The following is a 12583-nucleotide window of genomic DNA, read 5'->3' as shown; positions in this document are numbered from 1 at the left end:
ATACTTACCTTAACAAGAGGTACTTAAAAAAAAATCTAAAGAAAAAATGTATAACCCATTTTTACAGGGGACTATATGATGACGGTTTTCATTACAAGTCAGTAACACTTTTTATCACGTGTAGACTAACTTTATAAGTTTTTAAAAATTTTATAGTATTTTACAAATTATTAAAACAATTCATTACAGACAAACAAATCAAGCGAGCTGCTGAACTCAATAATAATATAGTTGGAAGTAAGATATAATCAAAAATAATAAAAATTGTATAATACACTCAGTACTTCACTCTAGAAAATTACTTTTTAACCAAAAGGGAGAGTAATTTAAGGTTAATGTTAATTAGTGGTCACGGTCGAAATCATGATGTAATATGATCATTGAACCTGATATGATTTTATTTGAATTTTTCTTTATAGTTTAACTCATTATTTGTTTTTTCTAGATGGATTGGAATATGTGATTAAAACGATTGTTTACGAAAATATATATTATATGGGTAGCTATTTTTATACGATAATACAAATAAAGCTTGTTACTAGAAAAATATATTTTACATTTGTATAGAAATTGCAACAAAAAGTCATCTTATTGAAAATTCATCAGTGATATAAACTTTAAAATCGTTTTTTTAAATCTGAATGGAAACTTAATATTAAAAAAAAACCACACTAGTGATATCTCTGTCAACCACACAATTTAGCCATTAGAATATAATTTATTTTGTCATAAAGTTTCCCCTCTATTTAATGGAGACATATACATTTCTTCCCATATTATTATAGACTAATTTTTTCTAAATTTACCTTGTTAATTTATAACAGAATAGAAAGTTAAATACCATATAAATAATTTATTTAATTTTAATCTTAGGAGAAATGAACGTTATGATCACTGTACCAGGTAATAATATCCATTGCGTTTTATGAAAATATGTTCACCCAATTGTTTGATAATCACAAAGTAATCAATGCTTTTGTTTCAATTTCAGAATTTACAAACCTTAACAACTTACCGCGTAACAATATTTATTTAACAATAATTTACTAAAATATTATTTTGCTTATAAGAAACATGCACATTAAAATGAATTTTGTTGTACATTTCAGAATCCACAAATATCCAAACGTTTATGCAAACAGAAATAGCATTAAAACTATGTAAATATAAAAAGAAAACATTTTCAAATTGTTATAAATTACTAATTACTTAGTTACAAAGAGAGACTATAAATATAAGGTTGAAACTCAAAGTCCAATCGTTACACGTTATTTGTCTAAGCTTTTAATAATCTTTTGAAATATATTTTAATCGTTACTATTGGTAATAATTTAATGTTGAAACAACATTTTACGTGTTTAACTAATTGGTCCAATTAATCTCAGATTTAGAGTGATTATTTATTACCCATGGATAAAATATAAAATCGGTTCAATTAACTTTACAAATATTTCATATATTTTTTTGTCTTTGTTGCAGTTATTCCGGTGCAGTTTGTTCCAAACCAAAGTATTAACGAGTATATTAACCTAACCTTACGGCTTGTTTAATTGTGAAATTTACTTTATAATTTTGGTAAAAAATGTATACACACACTTTAAACTGGGCAGGTTGTGTACACACATTAGTTATACAGTTAAACTCGTTCATTTTTTGTTTGTATTATTAGTTGTACAACACTGGTATATTTTATCAATTTTCGCAGATTTTGGAAACTTAAATTTAACACAACTCGGAGAAGAGAGAAGACTTTACACTGGAAGAGCTTTGAAAAACATAATCATCGCGGTTTTAGGTAAATGTGTCGTTCATTGTAAAAGTGAATTATCTCCTTGTAATTGAATTTTGAAACAAACGAGCTATTTTTAAATTAATGTACAGGAAAACAAACACAAATATTCATTCAGTGTTTTCTACTTTTGCATTTATGGGAGTTGCTATAAAAACAAAAAAAAAAAAACAACTGCTAATATCCTAAGTTGCTGAAACTTAGACAAAAATTATTTAATTTCAATAAAAATAATGAATATACAGGATATTTTACAAATATCTTTGGGGTTTTAAGAAAAATACTAATAAAGTCTTAATGGTGTTTTTTTTTTAAACTAAAATGTAGATTTTTTTTAATGATTCGCATAAGGGGATTGCATGCGGTCTGTTTAATTTATTTAAATACAAAAAAACTGAACTTTTTAAATGATAAACTGTTTCATACATAACTTAGTAAAGCAGTCAAAGAACTCTAATCACTTTACAAAAGTTAAATTTGATCATGCTAAGTAGGCGCAAATTATTCAAGCTTTTAGGTCTAAAATAAACCAAAAAAAGTTTTACAGAAAATAGTCTTAAATAACCATGGTTTTTTGTTATTTTTTAGACGGATACGAACCAGGATTAACAGCAATGTGTCGTTTCATAGCATTGTGGACGAGTACACAAGTCCCAAATTTATTTATAGAAGCTATTGATGTCGAACCTCATAATGTTTGTATCTTACGAGATGAAGCCGGTCATGTTTTAAAATACAGATCCTTCGCGGGCGTATACTGGCAAGTAGACGTCAATAACATTGATTTTAAAATAATAAAACTCAAGAACCAAGTGATGAGTAGCAACAATGGTAATTAACATCAAGAATTAAAAGTATAACTCTTCTAAAAGATATATAACATGTATTATATTATAGTACTATTGTGATTATATTTAAATAGTTGTTAACAATGTACATCATAATAAACAGCGTTGCTAACGATTATAATATACTTGTGTTGCTTATGCATTATTGTCATTATTGAGTATGGCTTTATTTTGACCGGGATAAGGTCAAGTTTGGTCATTCAAATTCTCTGCTATAGCCACCACTCCTTCTGTTACTCTTCCAGTCCATTCGACTGCTTCTCGGATCAATTTTTATTTGTCCTTCATAGATAACTAAGTCCTTTACTTAACTTATTTTTCTGGGTTTTATTGCTTGATATTCGTCGGCCACCTAGACCGACAGACTTTGCACCGTGTCACTTCCTTTTGTGAGGGCATTTAAAAAGTAAAGTCTATGTACAGAAACCTTTGAGATGAGACTTTGGAAATGATACGCCGTGTAGTGGAAAACACATACGAAGGATATCATTCATCATTAGGTATGGCAGTGCCATTAATTTATATGTCCAACACTCTGATAGGTTTCCTTTTATTTAAGTGAAGAGGCATCGTTGAAGACAAGAGGCTTATAGGTTGTCAAGGACTTAGTACGCTCTCTGATATGGCTACGGAAACACACTAACAATATATAAATCTAAAACTAGTGTGGGCATTTTTTACTGGACTACTTTTTTGTATTCCTCCTGTCAAAATCAAATTGATCTGATAAAAAAGTACCGTCGGTCGAGATGGCTTATGTTCGTGTAAATCAACGACTTATGCTAATGCCAATGACGTTAAGTTATAAAGCGGGAACCGTTTTCAAAATAGGGCAGACAAACAACGTTAAAGATACAGGTAGTAATTTTTTTTAAAAAAATGGTTTAACAAAAAAAAAAAACACTATAATATGTATTACAGTCATGCGAATACACCGAGCTGTGCGCGACAAATGTAAACAAAATACCAATAGTTGCTATTTAAACAACTGAAACGTATTTGCGATGCAAATTTTGCACGGATATTCGTTCTAAAAAGGTCGGGGTATGAATTTTATTTGGTCGTAGGCAGAATAGTAGGTGTATGCCTAGTTCGGTGTGTAAAATCTGCCGCCGATAACAGTTGAATATTATTATCGTTAATAGTCGTATCATGAGTACAACTACGGGATTTTTGGTTTCCGCGCTCGTGTCGTTTGCAATTTGCCAACCGGATAACATCCAAACGATTGTCGGTCAGCTGAACACGCTGTTGGATCAACCGGGATGGCAGTACATGGACGTTTGTGTAAGAAAAGAAACGCGTTCGGACGAAACGGCCGCCGGCGACCAATACGCGTTTGTCCCTGCGCCCGACCTACTCGAGATGAACCGGCGGCCGGGCGATCACGCCATAACGCCGGTCAATGTGTTCGACAGGTATAGGGACGTACTGACCGTGCTCCAGTGCAAGTACGCTGAAGTGACGACGGTTTACGGGCTGCTCGTTAAAAATCTGGTCGACACTTGCCGGCTGCACATGTACGCGGACGCGTACGATTTCCGCGCTTGTTACGACGTTGTGCTGAACAAGCTCGGCTCCATTTCCGTGACGTTCAGGTACATGAGAGACGCGCTAGACTTTTTCGAAACGTTATCTCCGGCGTGGCAGAGCAAACAGCGCATGGTGCTGACGTCTCTGTCGACCATAGAAGCGTTTACGCGCGACATAACCGCAGAATCGGAAGCGAAATTACGGGGGAAAAGGCAAACGAAACAAACTGTCAAACAAGAACTTTACCGGCTCCACGATCGCTTTATCGCGCTGTCCAAACAAACTCCGTTTTTTCTGACCAGTTTTTGCTTAACGCCGCATCAAGTGTTCGCTCCCGAATACCTCGCAGGCGACTACGTGGACAAAACCAAGAACCAACAGCTGTCGTGGGCGGTGAAAAAATCATTGTTGGATTTTTTAGCGCATAAAGTCGACTCGTATTCCGGTCACATTATTAAAAAATGGTTCTACAGATTGGGATTCCGATACGGTGCCACACAAGATGCAGAAAATGCTGTTGTTTTCAACCGAGATATTTTATCATAGACATTACAGCTGTTATAAGACGTGTTCAACACACATTCTGTATAAACGGCCGCATTAACGGTTTGCACAATAATGTATTCATCAAATAAAAAATTGACATTAACAGGGTATTATTGTTTTTGATATTTTTTGAATAGCCTCATTTTTTACCCACGTATGTATAACACTTATATCGTACAAAATCATAGAAAAAAAAACCGAATGAAAATCCGGTGACATCGAAAAAGTCACAGTTCTTACCGAATTGTACATTTTGGCGGTACAGCTAAATTATAAACGTTATAGACAATTTTTCAACAAAAAAAATCAGTTAAAAAACGTTATTACTAAAAGTATTGTGTGAATTGATTTGAACAACGCCCAATTAGGATTACTTATTGCTGGTTGAATTTGTGTATCAGACTGTTGTTAGAGCCATTGACAAAGTTATTTTACTATTTTTTTCCACCTAAACATAGCATCGTAAAACTTAGCAAATTCTAAACCAAGCACAATCCGGACCAATCCAAATAAAATTACCTTACCTAGCCTTTCTAATACTTTACAAACTAACTAAGCACGTTGTCTATTAAATTTTTTATAAAACTGTCTTTTTTTTGTGGGTCATCTGTGTAAATTTAATGTGTAAATACAATTTTAAATAACTTGATGACGTATTCAAGGTGAAATGAGAAGTTGCTAATATACATATAATATTATAATATGAGCAACCTTAATAGATTTCTTAAACATCAATTAAACTCACCCTTTACTTTCAAACATTTGTAATATTTATAAAAAAAAAAAATTTAATTTTGAGTTATTTTGTTTTAAAAAAATCTATTTTAAAAATCTATAAAAACGACATCTTCGCTGTACAAAAGTGTCATTTGAATTTGAAATGTTAAAAAAGCGGCCAACACTGTAAATATCTAAAACGGTAGAAAACATATGTTTAGTTTAAATAAATAGCAAATTAATTACTAAACCCTGTATTATACTCACAGTCAACAATTTATTAAATGACAACTCAAAAATATCACACGGCTTGAGTTTGAAGTCTGTATGCAATATGTATAGCGAAGCATATTCAACCTAATAAAAAAAAGATAGATTTCATACCATTATATAGTAAGAAGAACTTTTTTTAAATAGCTCACCGCTTTTAAATCCGAAATGCTACTTGTTTTTACATCGTTTAGAACCATTATAGTTTTTGTTATCTGCAAAATATGTAATACACAAATTAATCATAATTATACTGATTCATTAATGTATGAAAACCAATAACTATTTGTACGTTTTTAGCAGGTATTGTTTGCAAGAAAACAAATCAGTTATATTAATAAATAAACGTTTTTTTATTAGTATTAATATTACAATGTTCTAACTATTATGATGATTGATTGAAAGTCAATTTTCAACAATAATTATCTTTATGTATGCACACCACTCCACTCGCGGCAAACATACTATTATTACATAATATATATATACTACTAAGTCTAATATTATCCTACCCCCCTTATCGAAAGTAGCCTATTCAATTAAAAAATCTCTAAAATTGCAGATCCCTTCACTTTAAGTACTTTTACATGTTTTTTTTTTTTGCATTTGAATAATATGGAAAACTTCAATTCTTCATTTTCAAATTTTATCTTGAAAACTAATCAAAATGTTTACAATTCAAATAAAGTTCCTAAATCTGAAATAATATTACACTCAAAATCACTCTCATAATATTGTAAAATCATGATTATGTTCTACATTACCAAAAGCCGAATGGCGTTAATTGTATTAATAAATCAATTTTACCACACAAATTGTTATCGTCAAGTTACGCTGTCAACTTTATCTCAAATACGAAAAGAAGGATTTCCAGGTGTCACATTTCATCCGTAAGAATTATTTTACAAATTAAATAAATGTCAATCAAATACGAGACAATACTTAGAAGGTACAATCGTTGGGAAGTACCTTGAGACGAGGTAGGGATTCGCAATTTTAGAGGGCTTTCTCATTTAAATAGGATAATAACATACAGGGTGTCCCAAAAAGAATGGTGGGGTTTCAAACGGCTGTAGGTTGTGAAGTATTGGACCTACAGCGCTCTGGTAGGGCTTGAATGAAAGAGGGAGTTGTCAAGTTTCGAATGACTGCCGCCAGATGTTTCACAGTCGTTCAGCCGTTTGAAACCCCACCGTTCTTTTTGGTACTGCCCGGTTAGGTTAAGCAAGTAGGTAGGTGGTATATGAAATATTACCTCTTTTTTGCAGCTGTTGCATGTGCAAAAAAGTGACACGACGAATCCTAATCGACTAACGGACGTGGCCATGAAGACGCACGAACGGAAAACCATGTTGGCCTTGACCGACTGATGACATACCCAAAAGTAAAATAGCGCATCGCCGACGGACGTCCACATGAACAGTATTATGACCACGCCGAAAACGGATTCGGTCAGGTACTCGGCCGTGTTCTTCAGTCGTTTCCACCTGAGCCGGCGCGATTTCCATTCACTCACCGTCGTCACGTCTCCGTTTATGTCCCGCACGCCGTGGCGGATCAGCGAAATCGCGACCGCGTACTGGGCGATCGGTATCGAGTGCCAAGTGTTGTGCAAGAAGGCGACAACGACGTTGGCGACGGAATACGTTTGGAAATCGTCGTTCGACACCGACACGGCAATCAGGTTCGCATAGTTCACTATGACGCTCAACAGTATCCATCGGTAAAAGTGCCAGGCGTACGGTGCCAGCGACGTGTGTTCGGCGAACGGCAAGAGGTCGTCCAAAGACAGTATCGCCCTGCGTACGGCGTTCCTGTTGAGACACATCGAAATCATGGAAAACAGCGGCGCCGAAATCCTCACCAAGAAATTCACTATGGTTATGACGACCATCGGTTCCAGTTTTATCTGATGGGATCGGGACAGAGCGTTCAGCGTGGTAAACGAAGTCATCGCAACGTTCGCCACTAACAACAGCCAGTATTGCAACGACGCTTTCTTCGTGTCCGCGTATGGCAATCCCAATCCGAATGCGGTGCACAGCACGATAGTCGGCCTGAACCGTTCCAGCAATGTTGTCATGCTTGCGCTTGTATGCGCACGAATAACACCCATATCTGTCGTATAATTTTATTTTGGTTTATTTTTTTTTTTTTTGAATCCGGTCAAGTACATCACTACACACCGCCCATTGTCGGAACTGTCAATCGGAAACATCCACAACGAGCTGCCCAATAGTAATAACAATCAGAACACAATGTAATAATAATAATACGTTCCACGCTAACGACTTTGGATTAAACGTCGAGCACTCGCTATTTGCTCACGACCAAAATAATAAAACTTGTTTGTTTAGTTAAGCCGGACACGTCTACTTTGTCGTCTTTCTAAATCAAATTAAAAAAAAATAATTGAATGTAAAAAATCTCTAAACCAGAATAATTATTGGTTAATACACTTAAATTGGAAATATGTTAAAATATTTAAAATATATTATTCCTCCATTTGCGGTGCACCAGATTAGCAAAACCAAAAGCCGAAAACGAGATTAGCAATGCTGTAACAATAATAATACTAATAATTACTATAACTTAATTAGTATAAACCTATTTAGTATTATAATACTGTAGAAAAATATAAAACTACCAGCTACTTGCTAGCCTTTTGTACTTACCGAATCTTTAAATGTATAATCCAACTGGGGGTAATCTATTGATATTTCGTGCTGCCCGTTAACATTATCTGAAACCTGAAATGCACACAATAATATTAATATTACTCATCAATAAGAATTATTAAGTACTATTTCTTAATTAGTCGTTTGTACTAACCTCATTCAGATTTCCACCATATTCCATTTAGGGTTTATCAACCTCATCTGTACAGTGTGCTATTACTATTTCTATTCTCAATAAAAATTTTAATTACATTAAACTAATGCAATTTTTTAAAACTAGTTTGAAGGTAGATCTAGAATGGAACTGTAACATATACAATTTTCTCAAAAATCTATAGTCAAACATTTTTTTTTTTTTTTTGTAATAAGGAAAACCTCCCAAAAAAGGGGAAAATTACACTTTGACATATAAATAACTTACTACTAAATAACGGTACGGCCAACATTATACACATTTCCACTGAAATTAACAAAAAATAAATGTATTATTAACGACATAAAATTTAATATTTGTTAATAAAAATGTTTGAATTTATAAATGGAAATAAAATGGCCAATTTAAAGCAGATGTGGCGAGTAGATTAAAATATAATGATTAGGTAAGGTTAAAAGAAATAAAATCAGTGATGAATACCAGAAAAATTCCAATAAGATTTTAGAGTGTAATTTAAGATTTAAATCGCAGATAAATTTCAATTTAATATATTTTTATCTACTATCATGCTTTATCATCATTATTGTTTAATTTACTAGAGGTATGATTATGGCTACCAATCGTATATTCTCCAAGAACAATTTTTGCAATGACTACCAGCAAATATTCTAGGATAAACAAATAATGGGCTTAGGTATAAAAAAAAAAAGCTAGACAATAGTTTAGTAATACTTTAGGTTGTATACAAACCTTTCAATTTAAGAAATAAAAAAATTAAATGTTAAAAAAAAACCACGGGATTAATTTCGAGTTAAACAAATGTTTTTATTTTTTTAATTTCTTTGAAAATAGAAATATTATAAATTAGTACCTATATTAATTTTAAATATATTTTACCTCCTGCACTCTGGATGTATTGGTCTGGAATAAATTATATACATTTATAAAATAAACAATTATTTACTTGTTTTGCACCTTTTCCCTCCTGATAAAAATTTTCAATTTTAGATGTACTTTTGGTCCAATTTTCAGACCGTAAACACTAAAAGTTCATCTTAAAAAATAAACGAAATAAAGAAAAAAGTTTACACCCCTTCTAGAGAAAATGGTTTATGATATTTTTTCGGTTTGTCATCGTTTATCAGTAGCGCTATGTCATACAAAATATTGGAACTACCAATTCAATTATTTTTTAAAAACATGTATAGTTTTGGTAATTTTGAGTAGGAAAATATACAAAATGTTGTGGTTGCTTTTCTCGATCAAAATAGGGAAGGGGGTGAACTTTTAACATTTTTGACTTTATAAAATGCCTTTCATGTACTTCTTCTTCCTCGCCTTACACTCCCAACTACAAGGGGTCGGTCACCCTAGTCCTACATCTCGTTTAATCACCCCAGCTATCATCATGTCACTCTCTATTATTCCGTCTACCCATCTTTTTTCGGTCTTGCTCTTCCAGATGTATCAAAAATGGACAATCAGTTTATGTTTTACTGATTGTTCAAAATATGCAACAAATGTACTGTCTTGGCAGTTTGTAAATAGGCATACAATGAGTAATATATTTAATTAAACCATTGATATACTAGGACTTAGAAGCGAAATATCAATTTTTCGGTTTGTTAAACGATTTTTGAAAGTGATTCTCTTGCGTTTTATTGCCGGGCTATTGTGTCGACCGAAACGGTGAAATATATTTAGCACATTCCTATACAAATTTAATGCCAAACATTTCATTTTTATTTTTTATGTGATTGCATATTTACATTACTTTGACTCGTGTTCAGACTATACTCTTTTTGGTTATTGGATTTATCTAGTTGTAACACTGTAATGAGAACTATTGTGTTTGTAAGCGCATCTCAGTCCAATTTTTGAACCTCGACGATGAAAACTATGCCTAAAAAATAAAAATAAAAGTAAAGTTTTCACCCCTTTTTAGGAGAAATGGATAATTGTATTTTCCTAGTTTTTCATTAAAATAATTTCTATTTTCAATCGGTAGTACAACATCTAGAGAATATGATTGTCATGGATTGAGCATTCTGTTGGAAATAAAGAAAACAAAATATTAAATGAAGTAGTTGGCACTAGTGAAGACAGATGTAGGTGATTGGTTTAAATAAACTAATGTGTGGAATCAATAGAACAATGTTGGTGGATACATAAATGTGAATGGACTGGTTTAAAGTGGCGGACTTCTTTTGGGATAAGGCAAGAAAGAAAAATGAACGCTGTAGCATTTATTTTAAATCGAATTAATTCAGAAATAGCTTACAATTAAGTCAATGGGGGTTGAACTTTTGAAAGGCTTACAATCTCCAATTTGGACAGAAAAATGATTTGAAATTCGATATAATATCTATATTTAATACTTATTTTTAAATAAATTTAACGTATTGACAATTTTGATATTAGGAGGTGTGCAAAAATGATTTATATATATATATATATATAAAAAAGTATAATAATAACAATAGTCCCATAAAATAAGTTATCCTTATACTTCAAATTATTCTACTTGATGAATAAGGGGCTTGATTGGATTTTCGTCTTTGTTAGCCTCATAAATACTTCCATCAAAGTCTCTGTACGTGAAGTATATGTTGTTTGTAGCTATTAAATAACAATTATCACCATCGACCGCAACAGATTCTATAATTAAATCTGGGTTTTCAATTGTTCTGAACAACCCTATTAAACGACACAGATTGAGAAAGTTTGCATATTCTGGAATGTTGTCACCTTGAAAATACAAAAATTATCAAATTTAGCTCGTCCGATACGACTTTTCTTTAAATGCAAGACACAACTTATACACGTGTATAGTGTATAAAAAACCATAGAAAAATAATCTTGTATAACATGACCTATTTTACATAAAAAAAATGGGGGAAAAAACCATAGTTTGTTAAATTGTTCATTTATTAAAAACTTGGCATTGTAATGAAATGTTTACCTTTTTCCTTATAACTTTTTATCTGAATGTGTATTTTAAGAAAATTGTTTGTAAGCCACAATTTATATATCACGTAAAAACTTAAACATTATTCATAACGTATTACACTATTGTTAAGAAATAAAATCGATTAATAAGAGAATGGAAATAAAAGAGTCTATACACAGACAATGAAAAATCATTAAATCAAACATTTAATTTGGCCACTTAGAAAATGAAAACCTTAGGATTAGATATATACGATAGGTATAACTACTACGATACTTAATTTCACTCTCTAATCGTAATTAAATTATTATTTCCAAATTAAATTAAGGTAGGTACTTAAGAGTTCGTCAGTTATCTTAATTTATTTTCTCTGCTGCTCTTTTAAATACATAATACAGTTTCTATTTATAATACGTTTATCACATTGTAATAGTTGATATAATTATTTGCTGTTGAGTTTAAGCCAGTGAAAGGCTGATTTTTTTTAGTAAAACGTTTTTCCTAAATAGTCTTAAGAGCTCATACCGTACCATAAGAACAACTATTGAAGGTACTTTCGTCGCACTCACTTGGTCTACAGCGAATGGCGTTTGTAGTTAACTCTGCCATAACATTTTAATGGGATGCGCACGTCGTCATGGTCATGGTTGACTATAATTTGTGCACTTTAATCATGATATGATTATATTATTATGAGTTTCAGCTGCATGTGAAATATGAATCGGATAATTAAAAATCCTGAAAACACTGATACTCATATATAGGTACACAGGTTCCTGAGGATATAATCATTATTAATTTAGTTGATAATACATTTTGTCTGTTAAAATGATATTCACTTGAATGCATCCCTAATAATGTCGTTAACAGATGTTAGAGTATTGTAGTTTTTTAGTTGTTTAGGTTGCCATTTATTAAAAATTATAATCCTGGAAATTACAAGTCAGATTAGGCACACCGGGACTTACTTTTACAAACCTGTACGTTTTGACCATAGATTGAGAACAGCGGTTGTGTTCCCGTGAAATCTGTACGAATAGCAAGCCTAATTAGTGTACAACTAGAATCAAAAACGCTGAGTTGATAAATATACTTATT

This window comes from Adelges cooleyi, unplaced genomic scaffold (genome assembly GCF_023614345.1).
Source record: "Adelges cooleyi isolate 19-005CV unplaced genomic scaffold, UGA_ACOO_1.1 ACOO_flye_CR_arks_rails_tigmint_CR_PRNA_1, whole genome shotgun sequence".
In the NCBI taxonomy this organism is placed as follows: domain Eukaryota; kingdom Metazoa; phylum Arthropoda; class Insecta; order Hemiptera; family Adelgidae; genus Adelges; species Adelges cooleyi.
This window is presented reverse-complemented; position numbering follows the sequence as displayed.